Genomic DNA, 25,356 nt, shown 5'->3' on the forward strand with positions numbered 1-25,356 from the left:
GACAGACTGGAACCACGTGACGCCCATGCCTGAACCACCTGCCGAGCACGGCAGAACCACCTGCCGGACACGCCAAAATCACCTGCGGGCTACGCCAGAACCACTTGGACGACTCTCCGAAATGACCTGCCGGGCATGTTGGAACCACCTCTCAGACGTGCCAGAAGCACGTGGCGGACAGTCCGGAATCACCTGTTGGGCATACGCAACCACCTCTGACACGTACCAGAACCACGTGCCGTGCACGCCGGAACCACCTACCGGACAGACCGGAATCAACTTTTGGGCATGCCGGAACCACCAGTCAGATGTGCCAGAAACACGTGCCGGAGACGCCGGAAGCACCTGCCGAGCACGTCGCAACCACCTGCTCAACTCGCCTGAACCACCTGCCGGACACGCCAAAATCACCTGCCCGCTACACCAGCACCACTTCGGGGACAAGCCGGAATCACGTGAGGGGCATGCCGGCACAGCCTCTCAGACTGAACCTCGTGCCGGACACCACAGAACCACCAGCCGGACAGACCGGAACCACCTGCCGGACACGCCGGAACCACCGGCTCGACCCGCCGGAACGACCGCGGGACATGCATAATCACCTGCCGGCTACGCCGGAAACACTTCGCGAACACTCCGGAATCACCTGCCGGGCATGCCGGAACCACCTCTCAGATATGCCAGAACCACGTGCCAGTGACCCCGGAAGCACCTGCCGAGCACGCCGGAACCACCTGCTCGACTCGCCAGAACCACCTGCCGGACACGCAGAAATCACCTGCCGGCTACGCCACAACCAGTTGGGGAAAACTTCGGAATCACCTGCCGGGCTTGCTGGAACCACCTGCCGGTCATGACAAAATCACCTGCCAACTACGCCAGTACCACTTGGCGGACACTGTGGAAACACCTGTCGGGCCGGCCGGAACCACATCTCAGACGTGCCAGAACCATGTGCATGAGATGCTGGAACCACACCCTGAACAGACGGAAAACACCTGCCAGACCCGTCTGAACAACCTGCCGAGCACGCCGGAGCCACCTGCTCGACTCGCCGGAACCACCTACCTGACATGCCCAAATCACCAGCCGGGTATGCCAGAACCACTTGGCGGACACTCCGGAATCATCTGCCGGACATGCCGGAACCAGCTCTCAGACACACCAGAACCACGTGCCGGAGACGCCGGAAGCACCTGCCGAGCATGCCGGAGCCACCTGCTCGACTCGCCAGAAACACCTGTCGGACACGCCAAAATCACCTGCCGGGTACGCCAGAATCACCTGGCGGACACTCCGAAATCACCTGTCGCGCATGCCGGAACCACCTCTCAGACGTGCCAGAAGCACGTGCCAGACACGCCGGAATCACCTACTGGACAGACCGGAACCACCTGCCGAGCACGCCGGAGCCACCTGTTCGACTCGCTGGAACCACCTGCCGGACAGGCCAATATCAACTGCTGGCTATGCCAGAACCACCTGGGGGACGGTCCAGAATCACCTGCCAGCCATGGCGGAACCACCTCTCAGACGTAGCAGAACCACCTGCCGGAGAAGCTGGAAACACGTCCTGGACAGTCTGGAACCACCTGCCGGCCAAGCCTGAACCACCTGCCAAGCACAACGGAACAACCTGCCAGACACGCCAAAATCACCTGCGTGTTATGCCAGAACCACTTGGAGGACTCTCTGGGATGACCTGCCGGGCATGCCGGAACCACCTCTCAGACGTGCCAGAACCATGTGGCGGACAGTCCGGAATCACCTGTTGGGCATGCGCAACCACCTCTGAGACGTACCAGAACCACATGCCGTGCAGGCTGGAACCACCTACCGGACAGACCGGAATCACCTTTCGGGCATGCCGGAACCACCTGTCAGATGTGCCAGAAACACGTGCCGGAGACGCCGGAAGCACCTGCCAAGCACGTCGGAACCAACTGCTCAACTCGCCTGAACCACCTGCCGGACATGCCAAAATCACCTGCCGACTATGCCAGAACCACTTGGCGAACACTCCGGAATCACTTGCCGGGCATGCAGGAACCACCTCTCAGACATGCCAGAACCCCGTGCCAATGACCCCGGAAGCATCAGCCGAGCACGCGGGAACCACCTGCTCGACTCGCCAGAACCACCTGCCGATCACGCAAAAATCACCTGCCGGCTACGCCACAACCAGTTGGTGAACACTTTGGAATCACCTGCCAGGCTTGCTGGAACCACCTGCCAGTCATGCCAAAATCACCTGCCAACTACGCCAGAACCGCTTGGCGGACACTGCGGAAACACCTGTCGGGCCGGCTGGAACCACATCTCAGACGTGCCAGAAACGTGTTCATGAGATGCTGGAACCACACCCCGAACAGACGGATACCACCTGCCAGAACCGCCTGAGCCACCTGCTGAGCACGCCAGAACCACCTGCTCGACTCACCGGTACCACATCCCTGACACGCCAAAATCACCTGCTGGGTATGCCAGAACCACTTGGCGGACACTCCGGAATCATCTGCCGGACATGCCGGAACCAGCTCTCAGACACACCAGAACCAAGTGCCGGAGACGCCGGAAGCACCTGCCGAGCATGCCGGAGCCACCTGCTCGACTCGCCAGAAACACCTGCCGGACACGCCAAAATCACCTGCCGGGTATGCCAGAACCACTTCGGGGACAAGCCGGAATCACGTGAGGGGCATGCCGGCACAGCCTCTCAGACTGAACCTCGTGCCGGACACCACAGAACCACCTGCCGGACAGACCGGAACCACCTGCCGGACACGCCGGTACCACCGGCTCGACCCGCCGGAACGACCGCTGGACATGCAAAATTACTTGCCGGCTACGCCGGAAACACTTGGCAAACACTCCGGAAACACCTGCCGGGCATGCCGGAACCACCTCTCAGATATGCCAGAACCACGTGCCAATGACCCCGGAAGCACCTGCCGAGCACGCCGGAACCACCTGCTCGACTCGCCAGAACCACCTGCCGGACACGCCAAAATCACCTGCCGGCTACGCCACAACCAGTTGGGGAACACTTCGGAATCACCTGCCGGGCTCGCTGGAACCACCTTCCGGTCATGCGAATATCACCTGCTGGGTATGCCAGAACCACTTGGCGGACACTCCGGAATCATCTGCCGGACATGCCGGAACCAGCTCTCAGACACACCAGAACCAAGTGCCGGAGACGCCGGAAGCACCTGCCGAGCATGCCGGAGCCACCTGCTCGACTCGCCAGAAACACCTGCCGGACACGCCAAAATCACCTGCCGGGTATGCCAGAACCACCTGGCGGACACTACGGAATCACCTGCCGCGCATGCCGGAACCACCTCTCAGACGTGCCGGAAGCACGTGCCAGACACGCCGGAAACACCTACCGGACAGACCGGAACCACCTGCCAAGAACGCCGGAGCCACCTGTTTGACTCGCTGGAACCACCTGCCGGACAGGCCAATATCAACTGCTGGCTATGCCAGAACCACCTGGGGGACAGTCCGGGATCACCTGCCAGCCATGGCGGAACCACCTCTCAGACGTACCAGAACCAACTGCCGGAGAAGCTGGAAACACGTCCTGGACAGACCGGAACCACCTGCCGGACACGCCGGAACCACCGGCTCGACCCGCCGGAACGACCGCTGGACATGCAAAATCACCTGCCGGCTACGCCGGAAACACTTGGCGAACACTCCGGAATCACCTGCCGGGCATGCCGGAACCACCTCTCAGATATGCCAGAACCACGTGCCAATGACCCCGGAAGCACCTGCCGAGCACGCCGGAACCACCTGCTCGACTCGCCAGAACCACCTGCCAGACACGCAAAAATCACCTGCCGGCTACGCCATAACCAGTTGGGGAAAACTTCGGAATCACCTGCCGGGCTTGCTGGAACCACCTGCCGGTCATGCCAAAATCACCTGCCAACTACGCCAGTACCACTTGGCGGACACTGTGGAAACACCTGTCTGGCCGGCCGGAACCACAACTCAGACGTGCCAGAACCATGTGCATGAGATGCTGGAACCACACCCTGAACAGACGGAAAACACCTGCCACACCCGTCTGAAAAACCTGCCGAGCACGCCGGAGCCACCTGCTCGACTCGCCGGAACCACCTACCTGACATGCCCAAATCACCAGCCGGGTATGCCAGAACCACTTGGCGGACACTCCGGAATCATCTGCCGGACATGCCGGAACCAGCTCTCAGACACACCAGAACCACGTGCCGGAGACGCTGGAAGCACCTGCAGAGCATGCCGGAGCCACCTGCTCGACTCGCCAGAAACACCTGTATGACACGCCAAAATCACCTGCCGGGTACGCCAGAACCACCTGGCGGACACTCCGAAATCACCTGTCGCGCATGCCGGAACCACCTCTCAGACGTGCCGGAAGCACGTGCCGGACACGCCGGAATCACCTACCGGACAGACCGGAACCACCTGCCGAGCACGCCGGAGCCACCTGTTCGACTCGCTGGAACCACCTGCCGGACAGGCCAATATCAACTGCTGGCTATGCCAGAACCACCTGGGGGACGGTCCGGAATCACCTGCCAGCCATGGCGGAACCACCTCTCAGACGTAGCAGAACCACCTGCCGGAGAAGCTGGAAACACGTCCTGGACAGTCTGGAACCACCTGCCGGCCAAGCCTGAACCACCTGCCAAGCACAACGGAACAACCTGCCAGACACGCCAAAATCACCTGCGTGTTATGCCAGAACCACTTGGAGGACTCTCTGGGATGACCTGCCGGGCATGCCGGAACCACCTCTCAGACGTGCCAGAACCATGTGGCGGACAGTCCGGAATCACCTGTTGGGCATGCGCAACCACCTCTGAGACGTACCAGAACCACATGCCGTGCAGGCTGGAACCACCTACCGGACAGACCGGAATCACCTTTCGGGCATGCCGGAACCACCTGTCAGATGTGCCAGAAACACGTGCCGGAGACGCCGGAAGCACCTGCCAAGCTCGTCGGAACCACCTGCTCAACTCGCCTGAACCACCTGCCGGACATGCCAAAATCACCTGCCGACTATGCCAGAACCACTTGGCGAACACTCCGGAATCACTTGCCGGGCATGCAGGAACCACCTCTCAGACATGCCAGAACCCCGTGCCAATGACCCCGGAAGCACCAGCCGAGCACGCCGGAACCACCTGCTCGACTCGCCAGAACCACCTGCCGATCACGCAAGAATCACCTGCCGGCTACGCCACAACCAGTTGGTGAACACTTTGGAATCACCTGCCAGGCTTGCTGGAACCACCTGCCAGTCATGCCAAAATCACCTGCCAACTACGCCAGAACCGCTTGGCGGACACTGCGGAAACACCTGTCGGGCCGGCTGGAACCACATCTCAGACGAGAGAGAAACGTGTTCATGAGATGCTGGAACCACACCCCGAACAGACGGATACCACCTGCCAGAACCGCCTGAACCACCTGCTGAGCACGCCGGAACCACCTGCTCGACTCACCGGTACCACCTCCCTGACACGCCAAAATCACCTGCTGGGTATGCCAGAACCACTTGGCGGACACTCCGGAATCATCTGCCGGACATGCCGGAACCAGCTCTCAGACACACCAGAACCAAGTGCCGGAGACGCCGGAAGCACCTGCCGAGCATGCCGGAGCCACCTGCTCGACTCGCCAGAAACACCTGCCGGACACGCCAAAATCACCTGCCGGGTATGCCAGAACCAGTTCGGGGACAAGCCGGAATCACGTGAGGGGCATGCCGGCACAGCCTCTCAGACTGAACCTCGTGCCGGACACCACAGAACCACCTGCCGGACAGACCGGAACCACCTGCCGGACACGCCGGTACCACCGGCTCGACCCGCCGGAACGACCGCTGGACATGCAAAATCACTTGCCGGCTACGCCGGAAACACTTGGCGAACACTCCGGAAACACCTGCCGGGCATGCCGGAACCACCTCTCAGATATGCCAGAACCACGTGCCAATGACCCCGGAAGCACCTGCCGAGCACGCCGGAACCACCTGCTCGACTCGCCAGAACCACCTGCCGGACACGCCAAAATCACCTGCCGGCTACGCCACAACCAGTTGGGGAACACTTCGGAATCACCTGCCGGGCTTGCTGGAACCACCTTCCGGTCATGCGAATATCACCTGCTGGGTATGCCAGAACCACTTGGCGGACACTCCGGAATCATCTGCCGGACATGCCGGAACCAGCTCTCAGACACACCAGAACCAAGTGCCGGAGACGCCGGAAGCACCTGCCGAGCATGCCGGAGCCACCTGCTCGACTCGCTGGAACCACCTGCCGGACAGGCCAATATCAACTGCTGGCTATGCCAGAACCACCTGGGGGACGGTCCGGAATCACCTGCCAGCCATGGCGGAACCACCTCTCAGACGTACCAGAACCACCTGCCGGAGAAGCTGGAAACACGTCCTGGACAGACTGGAACCACGTGACGCCCATGCCTGAACCACCTGCCGAGCACGGCGGAACAACCTGCCAGACACGCCAAAATCACCTGCGTGTTATGCCAGAACCACTTGGAGGACTCTCTGGGATGACCTGCCGGGCATGCCAGAACCACCTCTCAGACGTGCCAGAACCATGTGGCGGACAGTCCGGAATCACCTGTTGGGCATGCGCAACCACCTCTGAGACGTACCAGAACCACATGCCGTGCAGGCTGGAACCACCTACCAGACAGACCGGAATCACCTTTCGGGCATGCCGGAACCACCTGTCAGATGTGCCAGAAACACGTGCCGGAGACGCCGGAAGCAACTGCCAAGCACGTTGGAACCACCTGCTCAACTCGCCTGAACCACCTGCCGGACATGCCAAAATCACCTGCCGACTATGCCAGAACCACTTGGCGAACACTCCGGAATCACTTGGCGGGCATGCAGGAACCACCTCTCAGACATGCCAGAACCCCGTGCCAATGACCCCGGAAGCACCAGCCGAGCACGCCGGAACCACCTGCTCGACTCGCCAGAACCACCTGCCGATCACGCAAAAATCACCTGCCGGCTACGCCACAACCAGATGGTGAACACTTTGCAATCACCTGCCAGGCTTGCTGGAACCACCTGCCAGTCATGCCAAAATCACCTGCCAACTATGCCAGAACCGCTTGGCGGACACTGCGGAAACACCTGTCGGGCCGGCTGGAACCACATCTCAGACGTGCCAGAAATGTGTTCATGAGATGCTGGAACCACACCCCGAACAGACGGATACCACCTGCCAGAACCGCCTGAACCACCTGCTGAGCACGCCGGAAACATCTGCTCGACTCACCGGTACCACCTCCCTGACACGCCAAAATCACCTGCTGGGTATGCCAGAACCACATGGCGGACACTCCGGAATCATCTGCCGGACATGCCGGAACCAGCTCTCAGACACACCAGAACCAAGTGCCGGAGACGCCGGAAGCACCTGCCGAGCATGCCGGAGCCACCTGCTCGACTCGCCAGAAACACCTGCCGGACACGCCAAAATCACCTGCCGGATACGCCAGAACCACCTGGCGGACACTCCGAAACCACCTGTCGCGCATGCCGGAACCACCTCTCAGACGTGCCGGAAGCACGTGCCGGAAACGCCGGAATCTCCTACCGCACAGACCGGAACCACCTGCCGAGCACGCCGGAGCCACCTGTTCGACTCGCTGGAACCACCTGCCGGACAGGCCAATATCAACTGCTGGATATGCCAGAACCACCTGGGGGACAGTCCGGGATCACCTGCCAGCCATGGCGGAACCACCTCTCAGACGTACCAGAACCACCTGCCGGAGAAGCTGGAAACACGTCCTGGACAGACTGAAACCACGTGACGGCCATGCCTGAACCACCTGCCGAGCACGGCAGAACCACCTGCCGGACACGCCAAAATCACCTGCGGGCTACGCCAGAACCACTTGGACGACTCTCCGAAATGACCTGACGGGCATGTTGGAACCACCTCTCAGACGTGCCAGAAGCACGTGGCGGACAGTCCGGAATCACCTGTTGGGCATACGCAACCACCTCTGACACGTACCAGAACCACATGCCGTGCACGCCGGAACCACCTACCGGACAGACCGGAATCAACTTTTGGGCATGCCGGAACCACCAGTCAGATGTGCCAGAAACACGTGCCGGAGACGCCGGAAGCAACTGCCGAGCACGTCGCAACCACCTGATCAACTCGCCTGAACCACCTGCCGGACACGCCAAAATCACCTGCCCGCTACACCAGCACCACTTAGGAGACAAGCCGGAATCACGTGAGGGGCATGCCGGCACAGCCTCTCAGACTGAACCTCGTGCCGGACACCACAGAACCACCTGCCGGACAGACCGGAACCACCTGCCGGACACGCCGGAACCACCGGCTCGACCCGCCGGAACGACCGCTGGACATGCAAAATCACCTGCCGGCTACGCCGGAAACACTTGGCGAGCACTCCGGAATCACCTGCCGGGCATGCCGGAACCACCTCTCAGATATGCCAGAACCACGTGCCAATGACCCCGGAAGCACCTGCCGAGCACGCCGGAACCACCTGCTCGACTCGCCAGAACCACCTGCCGATCACGCAAAAATCACCTGCCGGCTACGCCACAACCAGTTGGGGAACACTTCGGAATCACCTGCCGGGCTTGCTGGAACCAACTGCCGGTCATGCGAAAATCACCTGCTGGGTATGCCAGAACCACTTGGCGGACACTCCGGAATCATCTGCCGGACATGCCGGAACCAGCTCTCAGACACACCAGAACCAAGTGCCGGAGACGCCGGAAGCACCTGCCGAGCATGCCGGAGCCACCTGCTCGAATCGCCAGAAACACCTGCCGGACACGCCAAAATCACCTGCGGGCTACGCCAGAACCACTTGGACGACTCTCCGAAATGACCTGCCGGGCATGTTGGAACCACCTCTCAGACGTGCCAGAAGCACGTGGCGGACAGTCCGGAATCACCTGTTGGGCATACGCAACCACCTCTGACGCGTAGCAGAACCACGTGCCGTGCACGCCGGAACCACCTACCGGACAGACCGGAATCCACTTTTGGGCATGCCGGAACCACCAGTCAGATGTGCCAGAAACACGTGCCGGAGACGCCGGAAGCACCTGCCGAGCACGTCGCAACCACCTGCTCAACTCGCCTGAACCACCTGCCGGACACGCCAAAATCACCTGCCCGCTACACCAGCACCACTTCGGGGACAAGCCGGAATCACGTGAGGGGCATGCCGGCACAGCCTCTCAGACTGAACCTCGTGCCGGACACCACAGAACCACCTGCCGGACAGACCGGAACCACCTGCCGGACACGCCGGAACCACCGGCTCGACACGCCGGAACGACCGCTGGACATGCAAAATCACCTGCCGGCTACGCCGGAAACACTTGGCGAACACTCCGGAAACACCTGCCGGGCATGCCGGAACCACCTCTCAGATATGCCAGAACCACGTGCCAATGACCCCGGAAGCACCTGCCGAGCACGCCGGAACCACCTGCTCGACTCGCCAGAACCACCTGCCGGACACGCAAAAATCACCTGCCGGCTACGCCATAACCAGTTGGGGAAAACTTCGGAATCACCTGCCGGGCTTGCTGGAACCACCTGCCGGTCATGCCAAAATCACCTGCCAACTACGCCAGTACCACTTGGCGGACACTGTGGAAACACCTGTCTGGCCGGCCGGAACCACAACTCAGACGTGCCAGAACCATGTGCATGAGATGCTGGAACCAACCCTGAACAGACGGAAAACACCTGCCACACCCGTCTGAAAAACCTGCCGAGCACGCCGGAGCCACCTGCTGGACTCGCCGGAACCACCTACCTGACATGCCCAAATCACCAGCCGGGTATGCCAGAACCACTTGGCGGACACTCCGGAATCATCTGCCGGACATGCCGGAACCAGCTCTCAGACACACCAGAACCACGTGCCGGAGACGCTGGAAGCACCTGCAGAGCATGCCGGAGCCACCTGCTCGACTCGCCAGAAACACCTGTATGACACGCCAAAATCACCTGCCGGGTACGCCAGAAACACCTGGCGGGCACTCCGAAATCACCTGTCGCGCATGCCGGAACCACCTCTCAGACGTGCCGGAAGCACGTGCCGGACACGCCGGAATCACCTACCGGACAGACCGGAACCACCTGCCGAGCACGCCGGAGCCACCTGTTCGACTCGCTGGAACCACCTGCCGGACAGGCCAATATCAACTGCTGGCTATGCCAGAACCACCTGGGGGACGGTCCGGAATCACCTGCCAGCCATGGCGGAACCACCTCTCAGACGTAGCAGAACCACCTGCCGGAGAAGCTGGAAACACGTCCTGGACAGTCTGGAACCACCTGCCGGCCAAGCCTGAACCACCTGCCAAGCACAACGGAACAACCTGCCAGACACGCCAAAATCACCTGCGTGTTATGCCAGAACCACTTGGAGGACTCTCTGGGATGACCTGCCGGGCATGCCGGAACCACCTCTCAGACGTGCCAGAACCATGTGGCGGACAGTCCGGAATCACCTGTTGGGCATGCGCAACCACCTCTGAGACGTACCAGAACCACATGCCGTGCAGGCTGGAACCACCTACCGGACAGACCGGAATCACCTTTCGGGCATGCCGGAACCACCTGTCAGATGTGCCAGAAACACGTGCCGGAGACGCCGGAAGCACCTGCCAAGCTCGTCGGAACCACCTGCTCAACTCGCCTGAACCACCTGCCGGACATGCCAAAATCACCTGCCGACTATGCCAGAACCACTTGGCGAACACTCCGGAATCACTTGCCGGGCATGCAGGAACCACCTCTCAGACATGCCAGAACCCCGTGCCAATGACCCCGGAAGCACCAGCCGAGCACGCCGGAACCACCTGCTCGACTCGCCAGAACCACCTGCCGATCACACAAAAATCACCTGCCGGCTACGCCACAACCAGTTGGTGAACACTTTGGAATCACCTGCCAGGCTTGCTGGAACCACCTGCCAGTCATGCCAAAATCACCTGCCAACTACGCCAGAACCGCTTGGCGGACACTGCGGAAACACCTGTCGGGCCGGCTGGAACCACATCTCAGACGAGAGAGAAACGTGTTCATGAGATGCTGGAACCACACCCCGAACAGACGGATACCACCTGCCAGAACCGCCTGAACCACCTGCTGAGCACGCCGGAACCACCTGCTCGACTCACCGGTACCACCTCCCTGACACGTCAAAATCCCCTGCTGGGTATGCCAGAACCACTTGGCGGACACTCCGGAATCATCTGCCGGACATGCCGGAACCAGCTCTCAGACACACCAGAACCAAGTGCCGGAGACGCCGGAAGCACCTGCCGAGCATGCCGGAGCCACCTGCTCGACTCGCCAGAAACACCTGCCGGACACGCCAAAATCACCTGCCGGGTATGCCAGAACCACTTCGGGGACAAGCCGGAATCACGTGAGGGGCATGCCGGCACAGCCTCTCAGACTGAACCTCGTGCCGGACACCACAGAACCACCTGCCGGACAGACCGGAACCACCTGCCGGACACGCCGGTACCACCGGCTCGACCCGCCGGAACGACCGCTGGACATGCAAAATCACCTGCCGGCTACGCCGGAAACACGTGGCGAACACTCCGGAAACACCTGCCGGGCATGCCGGAACCACCTCTCAGATATGCCAGAACCACGTGCCAATGACCCCGGAAGCACCTGCCGAGCACGCCGGAACCACCTGCTCGACTCGCCAGAACCACCTGCCGGACACGCCAAAATCACCTGCCGGCTACGCCACAACCAGTTGGGGAACACTTCGGAATCACCTGCCGGGCTTGCTGGAACCACCTTCCGGTCATGCGAATATCACCTGCTGGGTATGCCAGAACCACTTGGCGGACACTCCGGAATCATCTGCCGGACATGCCGGAACCAGCTCTCAGATACACCAGAACCAAGTGCCGGAGACGCCGGAAGCACCTGCCGAGCATGCCGGAGCCACCTGCTCGACTCGCTGGAACCACCTGCCGGACAGGCCAATATCAACTGCTGGCTATGCCAGAACCACCTGGGGGACGGTCCGGAATCACCTGCCAGCCATGGCGGAACCACCTCTCAGACGTACCAGAACCACCTGCCGGAGAAGCTGGAAACACGTCCTGGACAGACTGGAACCACGTGACGCCCATGCCTGAACCACCTGCCGAGCACGGCGGAACAACCTGCCAGACACGCCAAAATCACCTGCGTGTTATGCCAGAACCACTTGGAGGACTCTCTGGGATGACCTGCCGGGCATGCCAGAACCACCTCTCAGACGTGCCAGAACCATGTGGCGGACAGTCCGGAATCACCTGTTGGGCATGCGCAACCACCTCTGAGACGTACCAGAACCACATGCCGTGCAGGCTGGAACCACCTACCGGACAGACCGGAATCACCTTTCGGGCATGCCGGAACCACCTGTCAGATGTGCCAGAAACACGTGCCGGAGACGCCGGAAGCAACTGCCAAGCACGTTGTAACCACCTGCTCAACTCGCCTGAACCACCTGCCGGACATGCCAAAATCACCTGCCGACTATGCCAGAACCACTTGGCGAACACTCCGGAATCACTTGCCGGGCATGCAGGAACCACCTCTCAGACATGCCAGAACCCCGTGCCAATGACCCCGGAAGCACCAGCCGAGCACGCCGGAACCACCTGCTCGACTCGCCAGAACCACCTGCCGATCACGCAAAAATCACCTGCCGGCTACGCCACAACCAGATGGTGAACACTTTGCAATCACCTGCCAGGCTTGCTGGAACCACCTGCCAGTCATGCCAAAATCACCTGCCAACTATGCCAGAACCGCTTGGCGGACACTGCGGAAACACCTGTCGGGCCGGCTGGAACCACATCTCAGACGTGCCAGAAATGTGTTCATGAGATGCTGGAACCACACCCCGAACAGACGGATACCACCTGCCAGTACCGCCTGAACCACCTGCTGAGCACGCCGGAAACATCTGCTCGACTCACCGGTACCACCTCCCTGACACGCCAAAATCACCTGCTGGGTATGCCAGAACCACTTGGCGGACACTCCGGAATCATCTGCCGGACATGCCGGAACCAGCTCTCAGACACACCAGAACCAAGTGCCGGAGACGCCGGAAGCACCTGCCGAGCATGCCGGAGCCACCTGCTCGACTCGCCAGAAACACCTGCCGGACACGCCAAAATCACCTGCCGGATACGCCAGAACCACCTGGCGGACACTCCGAAACCACCTGTCGCGCATGCCGGAACCACCTCTCAGACGTGCCGGAAGCACGTGGCGGACAGTCCGGAATCACTTGTTGGGCATACGCAACCACCTCTGACGCGTACCAGAACCACGTGCCGTGCACGCCGGAACCACCTACCGGACAGACCGGAATCAACTTTTGGGCATGCCGGAACCACCAGTCAGATGTGCCAGAAACACATGCCGGAGACGCCGGAAGCACCTGCCGAGCACGTCGCAACCACCTGCTCAACTCGCCTGAACCACCTGCCGGACACGCCAAAATCACCTGCCCGCTACACCAGCACCACTTCGGGGACAAGCCGGAATCACGTGAGGGGCATGCCGGCACAGCCTCTCAGACTGAACCTCGTGCCGGACACCACAGAACCACCTGCCGGACAGACCGGAACCACCTGCCGGACACGCCGGAACCACCGGCTCGACCCGCCGGAACGACCGCTGGACATGCAAAATCACCTGCCGGCTACGCCGGAAACACTTGGCGAACACTCCGGAATCACCTGCCGGGCATGCCGGAACCACCTCTCAGATATGCCAGAACCACGTGCCAATGACCCCGGAAGCACCTGCCGAGCACGCCGGAACCACCTGCTCGACTCGCCAGAACCACCTGCCGGACACGCAAAAATCACCTGCCGTCTACGCCACAACCAGTTGGGGAAAACTTCGGAATCACCTGCCGGGCTTGCTGGAACCACCTGCCGGTCATGCCAAAATCACCTGCCAACTACGCCAGTACCACTTGGCGGACACTGTGGAAACACCTGTCGGGCCGGCCGGAACCACATCTCAGACGTGCCAGAACCATGTGCATGAGATGCTGGAACCACACCCTGAACAGACGGAAAACACCTGCCAGACCCGTCTGAACAACCTGCCGAGCACGCCGGAGCCACCTGCTCGACTCGCCGGAACCACTTACCTGACATGCCCAAATCACCAGCCGGGTATGCCAGAACCACTTGGCGCACACTCCGGAATCATCTGCCGGACATGCCGGAAGCAGCTCTCAGACACACCAGAACCACGTGCCGGAGACGCCGGAAGCACCTGCCGAGCATGCCGGAGCCACCTGCTCGACTCGCCAGAAACACCTGTCGGACACGCCAAAATCACCTGCCGGGTACGCCAGAACCACCTGGCGGACACTCCGAAATCACCTGTCGCGCATGCCGGAACCACCTCTCAGACGTGCCGGAAGCACGTGCCGGACACGCCGGAATCACCTACCAGACAGACCGGAACCACCTGCTGAGCACGCCGGAGCCACCTGTTCGACTCGCTGGAACCACCTGCCGGACAGGCCAATATCAACTGCTGGCTATGCCAGAACCACCTGGGGGACGGTCCGGAATCACCTGCCAGCCATGGCGGAACCACCTCTCAGACGTACCAGAACCACCTGCCGGAGAAGCTGGAAACACGTCCTGGACAGTCTGGAACCACCTGCCGGCCAAGCCTGAACCACCTGCCAAGCACAACGGAACAACCTGCCAGACACGCCAAAATCACCTGCGTGTTATGCCAGAACCACTTGGAGGACTCTCTGGGATGACCTGCCGGGCATGCCGGAACCACCTCTCAGACGTGCCAGAACCATGTGGCGGACAGTCCGGAATCACCTGTTGGGCATGCGCAACCACCTCTGAGACGTACCAGAACCACATGCCGTGCAGGCTGGAACCACCTACCGGACAGACCGGAATCACCTTTCGGGCATGCCGGAACCACCTGTCAGATGTGCCAGAAACACGTGCCGGAGACGCCGGAAGCACCTGCCAAGCACGTCGGAACCACCTGCTCAACTCGCCTGAACCACCTGCCGGACATGCCAAAATCACCTGCCGACTATGCCAGAACCACTTGGCGAACACTCCGGAATCACTTGCCGGGCATGCAGGAACCACCTCTCAGACATGCCAGAACCCCGTGCCAATGACCCCGGAAGCACCAGCCGAGCACGCCGGAACCACCTGCTCGACTCGCCAGAACCACCTGCCGATCACGCAAAAATCACCTGCCGGCTACGCCACAACCAGTTGGTGAACACTTTGGAATCACCTGCCAGGCTTGCTGGAACCACCTGCCGGTCATGCCAAAATCACCTGCCAACTACGCCAGAACCGCTTGGCGGACACTGCGGAAACACCTGTCGGGCCGGCTGGAACCACATCTCAGACGAGAGAGAAACGTGTTCATGAGATGCTGGAACCACACCCCGAACAGACGGATACCACCTGCCAGAACCGCCTGAACCACCTGCTGAGCACGCCGGAACCACCTGCTCGACTCACCGGTACCACCTCCCTGACACGCCAAAATCACCTGCTGGGTATGCCAGAACCACTTGGCGGACACTCCGGAATCATCTGCCGGACATGCCGGAACCAGCTCTCAGACACACCAGAACCAAGTGCCGGAGACGCCGGAAGCACCTGCCGAGCATGCCGGAGCCACCTGCTCGACTCGCCAGAAACACCTGCCGGACACGCCAAAATCACATGCCGGGTATGCCAGAACCACTTCGGGGACAAGCCGGAATCACGTGAGGGGCATGCCGGCACAGCCTCTCAACTGAACCTCGTGCCGGACACCACAGAACCACCTGCCGGACAGACCGGAACCACCTGCCGGACACGCCGGTACCACCGGCTCGACCCGCCGGAACGACCGCTGGACATGCAAAGTCACTTGCCGGCTACGCCGGAAACACTTGGCGAACACTCCGGAAACACCTGCCGGGCATGCCGGAACCACCTCTCAGATATCCCAGAACCACGTGCCAATGACCCCGGAAGCACCTGCCGAGCACGCCGGAACCACCTGCTCGACTCGCCAGAACCACCTGCCGGACACACCAAAATCACCTGCCGGCTACGCCAAAACCAGTTGTGGAACACTTCGGAATCACCTGCCGGGCTTGCAGGAACCACCTTCCGGTCATGCGAATATCACCTGCTGGGTATGCCAGAACCATTTGGCGGACACTCCGGAATCATCTGCCGGACATGCCGGAACCAGCTCTCAGACACACCAGAACCAAGTGCCGGAGACGCCGGAAGCACCTGCCGAGCATGCCGGAGCCACCTGCTCGACTCGCCAGAAACACCTGCCGGACACGCCAAAATCACCTGCCGGGTATGCCAGAACCACCTGGCGGACACTACGGAATCACCAGCCGCGCATGCCGGAACCACCTCTCAGACGTGCCGGAAGCACGTGCCAGACACGCCGGAAACACCTACCGGACAGACCGGAACCACCTGCCAAGAACGCCGGAGCCACCTGTTTGACTCGCTGGAACCACCTGCCGGACAGGCCAATATCAACTGCTGGCTATGCCAGAACCACCTGGGGGACAGTCCGGGATCACCTGCCAGCCATGGCGGAACCACCTCTCAGACGTACCAGAACCACCTGCCGGAGAGCTGGAAACACGTCCTGGACAGACTGGAACCACGTGACGGCCATGCCTGAACCACCTGCCGAGCACGGCGGAACCACCTGCCGGACACGCCAAAATCACCTGCGGGCTACGCCAGAACCACTTGGACGACTCTCCGAAATGACCTGCCGGGCATGTTGGAACCACCTCTCAGACGTGCCAGAAGCACGTGGCGGACAGTCCGGAACCACCTGTTGGGCATACGCAACCACCTCTGACACGTACCAGAACCACGTGCCGTGCACGCCGGAACCACCTACCGGACAGACCGGAATCCACTTTTGGGCATGCCGGAACCACCAGTCAGATGTGCCAGAAACACGTGCCGGAGACGCCGGAAGCACCTTCCGAGCACGTCGCAACCACCTGCTCAAGTCGCCTGAACCACCTGCCGGACACGCCAAAATCACCTGCCCGCTACACCAGCACCACTTAGGGGACAAGCCGGAATCACGTGAGGGGCATGCCGGCACAGCTTCTCAGACTGAACCTCGTGCCGGACACCACAGAACCACCTGCCGGACAGACCGGAACCACCTGCCGGACATGCCGGAACCACCGGCTCGACCCGCCGGAACGACCGCTGGACATGCAAAATCACCTGCCCGCTACGCCGGAAACACTTGGCGAACACTCCGGAATCCCCTGCCGGGCATGCTGGAACCACCTCTCAGATATGCCAGAACCACGTGCCAATGACCCCGGAAGCACCTGCCGAGCACGCCGGAACCACCTGCTCGACTCGCCAGAACCACCTGCCGGACACGCAAAAATCACCTGCCGGCTACGCCACAACCAGTTGGGGAAAACTTCGGAATCACCTGCCGGGCTTGCTGGAACCACCTGCCGGTCATGCAAAAATCACCTGCCAACTACGCCAGTACCACTTGGCGGACACTGTGGAAACACCTGTCGGGCCGGCCGGAACCACATCTCAGACGTGCCAGAACCATGTGCATGAGATGCTGGAACCACACCCTGAACAGACGGAAAACACCTGCCAGACCCGTCTGAACAACCTGCCGAGCACGCCGGAGCCACCTGCTCGACTCGCCGGAACCACCTACCTGACATGCCCAAATCACCAGCCGGGTATGCCAGAACCACTTGGCGGACACTCCGGAATCATCTGCCGGACATGCCGGAACCACCTCTCAGACACAACAGAACCACGTGCCGGAGACGCCGGAAGCACCTGCCGAGCATGCCGGAGCCACCTGCTCGACTCGTCAGAAACACCTGTCGGACACGCCAAAATCACCTGCCGGGTACGCCAGAACCACCTGGCGGACACTCCGAAATCACCTGTCGCGCATGCCGGAACCACCTCTCAGACGTGCCTGAAGCACGTGCCGGACACGCCGAAATCACCTACCAGACAGACCGGAACCACCTGCCGAGCACGCCGGAGCCACCTGTTCGACTCGCTGGAACCACCTGCCGGACAGGCCAATATCAACTGCTGGCTATGCCAGAACCACCTGGGGGACGGTCCGGAATCACCTGCCAGCCATGGCGGAACCACCTCTCAGACGTACCAGAACCACCTGCTGGAGAAGCTGGAAACACGTCCTGGACAGTCTGGAACCACCTGCCGGCCAAGCCTGAACCACCTGCCAAGCACAACGGAACAACCTGCCAGACACGCCAAAATCACCTGCGTGTTATGCCAGAACCACTTGGAGGACTCTCTGGGATGACCTGCCGGGCATGCCGGAACCACCTCTCAGACGTGCCAGAACCATGTGGCGGACAGTCCGGAATCACCTGTTGGGCATGCGCAACCACCTCTGAGACGTACCAGAACCACATGCCGTGCAGGCTGGAACCACCTACCGGACAGACCGGAATCACCTTTCGGGCATGCCGGAACCACCTGTCAGATGTGCCAGAAACACGTGCCGGAGACGCCGGAAGCACCAGCCAAGCACGTCGGAACCAACTGCTCAACTCGCCTGAACCACCTGCCGGACATGCCAAAATCACCTGCCGACTATGCCAGAACCACTTGGCGAACACTCCGGAATCACTTGCCGGGCATGCAGGAACCACCTCTCAGACATGCCAGAACCCCGTGCCAATGACCCCGGAAGCACCAGCCGAGCACGCGGGAACCACCTGCTCGACTCGCCAGAACCACCTGCCGATCACGCAAAAATCACCTGCCGGCTACGCCACAACCAGTTGGTGAACACTTTGGAATCACCTGCCAGGCTTGCTGGAACCACCTGCCAGTCATGCCAAAATCACCTGCCAACTACGCCAGAACCGCTTGGCGGACACTGCGGAAACACCTGTCGGGCCGGCTGGAACCACATCTCAGACGTGCCAGAAACGTGTTCATGAGATGCTGGAACCACACCCCGAACAGACGGATACCACCTGCCAGAACCGCCTGAACCACCTGCTGAGCACGCCAGAACCAAATGCTCGACTCACCGGTACCACCTCCCTGACACGCCAAAATCACCTGCTGGGTATGCCAGAACAACTTGGCGCACACTCCGGAATCATCTGCCAGACATGCCGGAACCAGCTCTCAGACACACCAGAACCAAGTGCCGGAGACGCCGGAAGCACCTGCCAAGCATGCCGGAGCCACCGGCTCGACTCGCCAGAAACACCTGCCGGACACGCCAAAATCACCTGCCGGGTATGCCAGAACAAGTTCGGGGACAAGCCGGAATCACGTGAGGGGCATGCCGGCACAGCCTCTCAGACTGAACCTCGTGCCGGACACCACAGAACCACCAGCCGGACAGACCGGAACCTCCTGCCGGACACGCCGGAACCACCGGCTCGACCCTCCTGAACGACCGCTGGACATTCAAAATCACCTGCCGGCTACGCCGGAAACACTTGGCGAGCACTCCGGAATCACCTGCCGGGCATGCCGGAACCACCTCTCAGATATGCCAGAACCACGTGCCAATGACCCCGGAAGCACCTGCCGAGCACGCCGGAACCACCTGCTCGACTCGCCAGAACCACCTGCCGGACACGCCAAAATCACCTGCCCGCTACACCAGCACCACTTCGGGGACAAGCCGGAATCACGTGAGTGGCATGCCGGCACAGCCTCTCAGACTGAACCTCGTGCCGGACACCACAGAACCACCTGCCGGACAGACCGGAACCACCTGCCGGACACGCCGGAACCACCGGCTCGACCCTCCTGAACGACCGCTGGACATGCAAAATCACCTGCCGGCTACGCCGGAAACACTTGGCGAGCACTCCGGAATCACCTGCCGGGCATGCCGGAACCACCTCTCAGATATGCCAGAACCACGTGCCAATGACCCCGGAAGCACCTGCCGAGCACGCCGGAACCACCTGCTCGACTCGCCAGAACCACCTGCCGGACACGCCAAAATCACCTGCCCGCTACACCAGCACCACTTCGGGGACAAGCCGGAATCACGTGAGGGGCATGCCGGCACAGCCTCTCAGACTGAACCTCGTGCCGGACACCACAGAACCACCTGCCGGACAGACCGGAACCACCTGCCGGACACGCCGGAACCACCGGCTCGACCCGCCGGAACGACCGCTGGACATGCAAAATCACCTGCCGGCTACGCCGGAAACACTTGGCGAACACTCCAGAATCACCTGCCGGGCATGCCGGAACCACCTCTCAGATATGCCAGAACCACGTGCCAATGACCCCGGAAGCACCTGCCGAGCACGCCGGAACCACCTGCTCGACTCGCCAGAACCACCTGCCTGACACGCAAAAATCACCTGCCGGCTACGCCACAACCAGTTGGGGAAAACTTCGGAATCACCTGCCGGGCTTGCTGGAACCACCTGCCGGTCATGCCAAAATCACCTGCCAACTACGCCAGTACCACTTGGCGGACACTGTGGAAACACCTGTCGGGCCGGCCGGAACCACATCTCAGACGTGCCAGAACCATGTGCATGAGATGCTGGAACCACACCCCGAACAGACGGAAAACACCTGCCAGACCCGTCTGAACAACCTGACGAGCACGCCGGAGCCACCTGCTCGACTCGCCGGAACCACCTACCTGACATGCCAAAATCACCAGCCGGGTATGCCAGAACCACTTGGCGGACACTCCAGAATCATCTTCCGGACATGCCGGAACCAGCTCTCAGACACACCACAACCACGTGCCGGACACGCCGGAAGCACCTGCCGAGCATGCCGGAGCCACCTGCTCGACTCGCCAGAAGCACCTGCCGGACACGCCAAAATCACGTGCCGGGTACGCCAGAACCACCTGGCGGACACTCCGAAACCACCTGTCGCGCATGCCGGAACCACCTCTCAGACGTGCCGGAAGCACGTGCCGGACACGCCGGAATCACCTACCGGACAGACCGGAACCATCTGCCAAGAACGCCGGAGCCACCTGTTCGACTCGCTGGAACCACCTGCCGGACAGGCCAATATCAACTGCTGGCTATGCCAGAACCACCTGGGGGACAGTCCGGGATCACCTGCCAGCCATGGCGGAACCACCTCTCAGACGTACCAGAACCACCTGCCGGAGAAGCTGGAAACACGTCCTGGACAGACTGGAACCACGTGACGGCCATGCCTGAACCACCTGCCGAGCACGGCGGAACCACCTGCCGGACACGCCGGAACCACCGGCTCGACCCGCCGGAACGACCGCTGGACATGCAAAGTCACCTGCCGGCTACGCCGGAAACACTTGGCGAACACTCCGGAATCACCTGCCGGGCATGCCGGAACCACCTCTCAGATATGCCAGAACCACGTGCCAATGACCCCGGAAGCACCTGCCGAGCACGCCGGAACCACCTGCTCGACTCGCCAGAACCACCTGCCGGACACGCAAAAATCACCTGCCGGCTACGCCACAACCAGTTGGGGAACACTTCGGAATCACCTGCCGGGCTTGTTGGAACCACCTGCCGGTCATGCCAAAATCACCTGCCAACTACGCCAGTACCACTTGGCGGACACTATGGATACACCTGTCGGGCCGGCCGGAACCACATCTCAGACGTGCCAGAACCATGTGCATGAGATGCTGGAACCACACCCCGAACAGACGGAAAACACCTGCCAGACCCGTCTGAACAAACTACCGAGCACGCCGGAGCCACCTGCTCGACTCGCCGGAACCTCCTACCTGACATGCCAAAATCACCAGCTGGGTATGCCAGAACCACTTGGCGGACACTCCGGAATCATCTGCCGGACATGCCGGAACCAGCTCTCAGCCGTGCCGGAAGCACGTGCCGGACACGCCGGAATCACCTACCGGACAGACCGGAACCACCTGCCGAGCACGCCGGAGCCACCTGTTCGACTCGCTGGAACCACCTGCCGGACAGGCCAATATCAACTGCTGGCTATGCCAGAACCACCTGGGGGACGGTCCGGAATCACCTGCCAGCCATGGCGGAACCACCTCTCAGACGTAGCAGAACCACCTGCCGGAGAAGCTGGAAACACGTCCTGGACAGTCTGGAACCACCTGCCGGCCAAGCCTGAACCACCTGCCAAGCACAACGGAACAACCTGCCAGACACGCCAAAATCACCTGCGTGTTATGCCAGAACCACTTGGAGGACTCTCTGGGATGACCTGCCGGGCATGCCGGAACCACCTCTCAGACGTGCCGGAAGCACGTGCCAGACACGCCAGAAACACCTACCGGACAGACCGGAACCACCTGCAAAGAACGCCGGAGCCACCTGTTCGACTCGCTGGAACCACCTGCCGGACAGGCCAATATCAACTGCTGGCTATGCCAGAACCACCTGGGGGACAGTCCGGGATCACCTGCCAGCCATGGCGGAACCACCTCTCAGACGTACCAGAACCACCTGCCGGAGAAGCTGGAAACACGTCCTGGACAGACTGGAACCACGTGACTGCCATGCCTGAACCACCTGCCGAGCACGGCGGAACCACCTGCCGGACACGCCAAAATCACCTGCGGGCTACGCCAGAACCACTTGGACGACTCTCCGAAATGACCTGCCGGGCATGTTGGAACCACCTCTCAGACGTGCCAGAAGCACGTGGCGGACAGTCCGGAATCACCTGTTGGGCATACGCAACCACCTCTGACACGTACCAGAACCACGTGCCGTGCACGCCGGAACCACCTACCGGACAGACCGGAATCCACTTTTGGGCATGCCGGAACCACCAGTGAGATGTGCCAGAAACACGTGCCAATGACCCCGGAAGCACCTGCCGAGCATGCCGGAGCCACCTGCTCGACTCACCAGGAACACCTGCCGGACACGCCAAAATCACCTGCCGGGTACGCCAGAACCACCTGCCGGACACGCCAAAATCACCTGCCCGCTACACCAGCACCACTTCGGGGACAAGCCGGAATCACGTGAGGGGCATGCCGGCACAGCCTCTCAGACTGAACCTCGTGCCGGACACCACAGAACCACCTGCCGGACAGACCGGAACCACCTGCCGGACACGCCGGAACCACCGGCTCGACCCGCCGGAACGACCGCTGGACATGCAAAATCACCTGCCGGCTACGCCGGAAACACTTGGCGAACACTCCGGAATCACCTGCCGGGCATGCCGGAACCACTTCTCAGATATGCCAGAACCACGTGCCAATGACCCCGGAAGCACCTGCCGAGCACGCCGGAACCACCTGCTCGACTCGCCAGAACCACCTGCCAGACACGCAAAAATCACCTGCCGTCTACGCCACAACCAGTTGGGGAACACTTCGGAATCACCTGCCGGGCTTGCTGGAACCACCTGCCTGTGATGCCAAAATCACCTGCCAACTGCGCCAGTACCACTTGGCGGACACTGTGGAAACACCTATCTGGCCGGCCGGAACCACATCTCAGACGTGCCAGAACCATGTGCATGAGATGCTGGAACCACACCCCGAACAGACGGAAAACACCTGCCAGACCCGTCTGAACAACCTGCCGAGCACGCCGGAGCCACCTGCTCCACTCGCCGGAACCACCTACCTGACATGCCCAAATCACCAGCCGGGTATGCCAGAACCACTTGACGGACACTCCGGAATCATCTGCCAGACATGCCGGAACCAGCTCTCAGACACACCAGAACCACGTGCCGGAGACGCCGGAAGCACCTGCCGAGCATGCCGGAGCCACCTGCTCGACTCACCAGAAATACCTGCCGGACACGCCAAAATCACCTGCCGGGTACGCCAGAACCACGTGGTGGACACTCCGAGACCACCTGTCGCACATGCCGGAACCACCTCTCAGACGTGCCGGAAGCACTTGCTGCACACGCCGGAATCACCTACCGGACAGACCGGAACCACCTGCCGAGCACGCCGGAGCCACCTGTTCGACTCGCTGGAACCACCTGCCGGACAGGCCAATATCAACTGCTGGCTATGCCAGAACCACCTGGGGGACGGTCCGGAATCGCCTACCAGCCAAGGCGGAACCACCTCTCAGACGTACCAGAACCACCTGCCGGAGAAGCTGGAAACACGTCCTGGACAGTCTGGAACCACCTGCCGGCCAAGCCTGAACCACCTGCCAAGCACAACGGAACAACCTGCCAGACACGCCAAAATCGCCTGCGTGTTATGCCAGAACCACTTGGAGGACTCTCTGGGATGACCTGCCGGGCATGCCGGAACCACCTCTCAGACGTGCCAGAACCATGTGGCGGACAGTCCGGAATCACCTGTTGGGCATGCGCAACCACCTCTGAGACGTACCAGAACCACATGCCGTGCAGGCTGGAACCACCTACCGGACAGACCGGAATCACCTTTCGGGCATGCCGGAACCACCTGTCAGATGTGCCAGAAACACGTGCCGGAGACGCCGGAAGCACCTGCCAAGCACGTTGGAACCACCTGCCCAACTCGCCTGAACCACCTGCCGGACATGCCAAAATCACCTGCCGACTATGCCAGAACCACTTGGCGAACACTCCGGAATCACTTGCCGGGCATGCAGGAACCACCTCTCAGACATGCCAGAACCCCGTGCCAATGACCCCGGAAGCACCAGCCGAGCACGCCGGAACCACCTGCTCGACTCGCCAGAACCACCTGCCGATCACGCAAAAATCACCTGCCGGCTACGCCACAACCAGTTGGTGAACACTTTGGAATCACCTGCCAGGCTTGCTGGAACCACCTGCCAGTCATGCCAAAATCACCTGCCAACTACGCCAGAACCGCTTGGCGGACACTGCGGAAACACCTGTCGGGCCGGCTGGAACCACATCTCAGACGTGCCAGAAACGTGTTCATGAGATGCTGGAACCACACCCCGAACAGACGGATACCACCTGTCAGAACCGCCTGAACCACCTGCTGAGCACGCCGGAACCACCTGCTCGACTCACCGGTACCACCTCCCTGACACGCCAAAATCACCAGCTGGGTATGCCAGACCACTTGGCGGACACTCCGGAATCATCTGCCGGACATGCCGGAACCAGCTCTCAGACACACCAGAACCAAGTGCCGGAGACGCCGGAAGCACCTGCCGAGCATGCCGGAGCCACCTGCTCGACTCGCCAGAAACACCTGCCGGACACGCCAAAATCACCTGCCGGGTACGCCAGAACCA

This window comes from Equus caballus, chromosome 24, assembly GCF_041296265.1.
Source record: "Equus caballus isolate H_3958 breed thoroughbred chromosome 24, TB-T2T, whole genome shotgun sequence".
Lineage (NCBI taxonomy): Eukaryota > Metazoa > Chordata > Mammalia > Perissodactyla > Equidae > Equus > Equus caballus.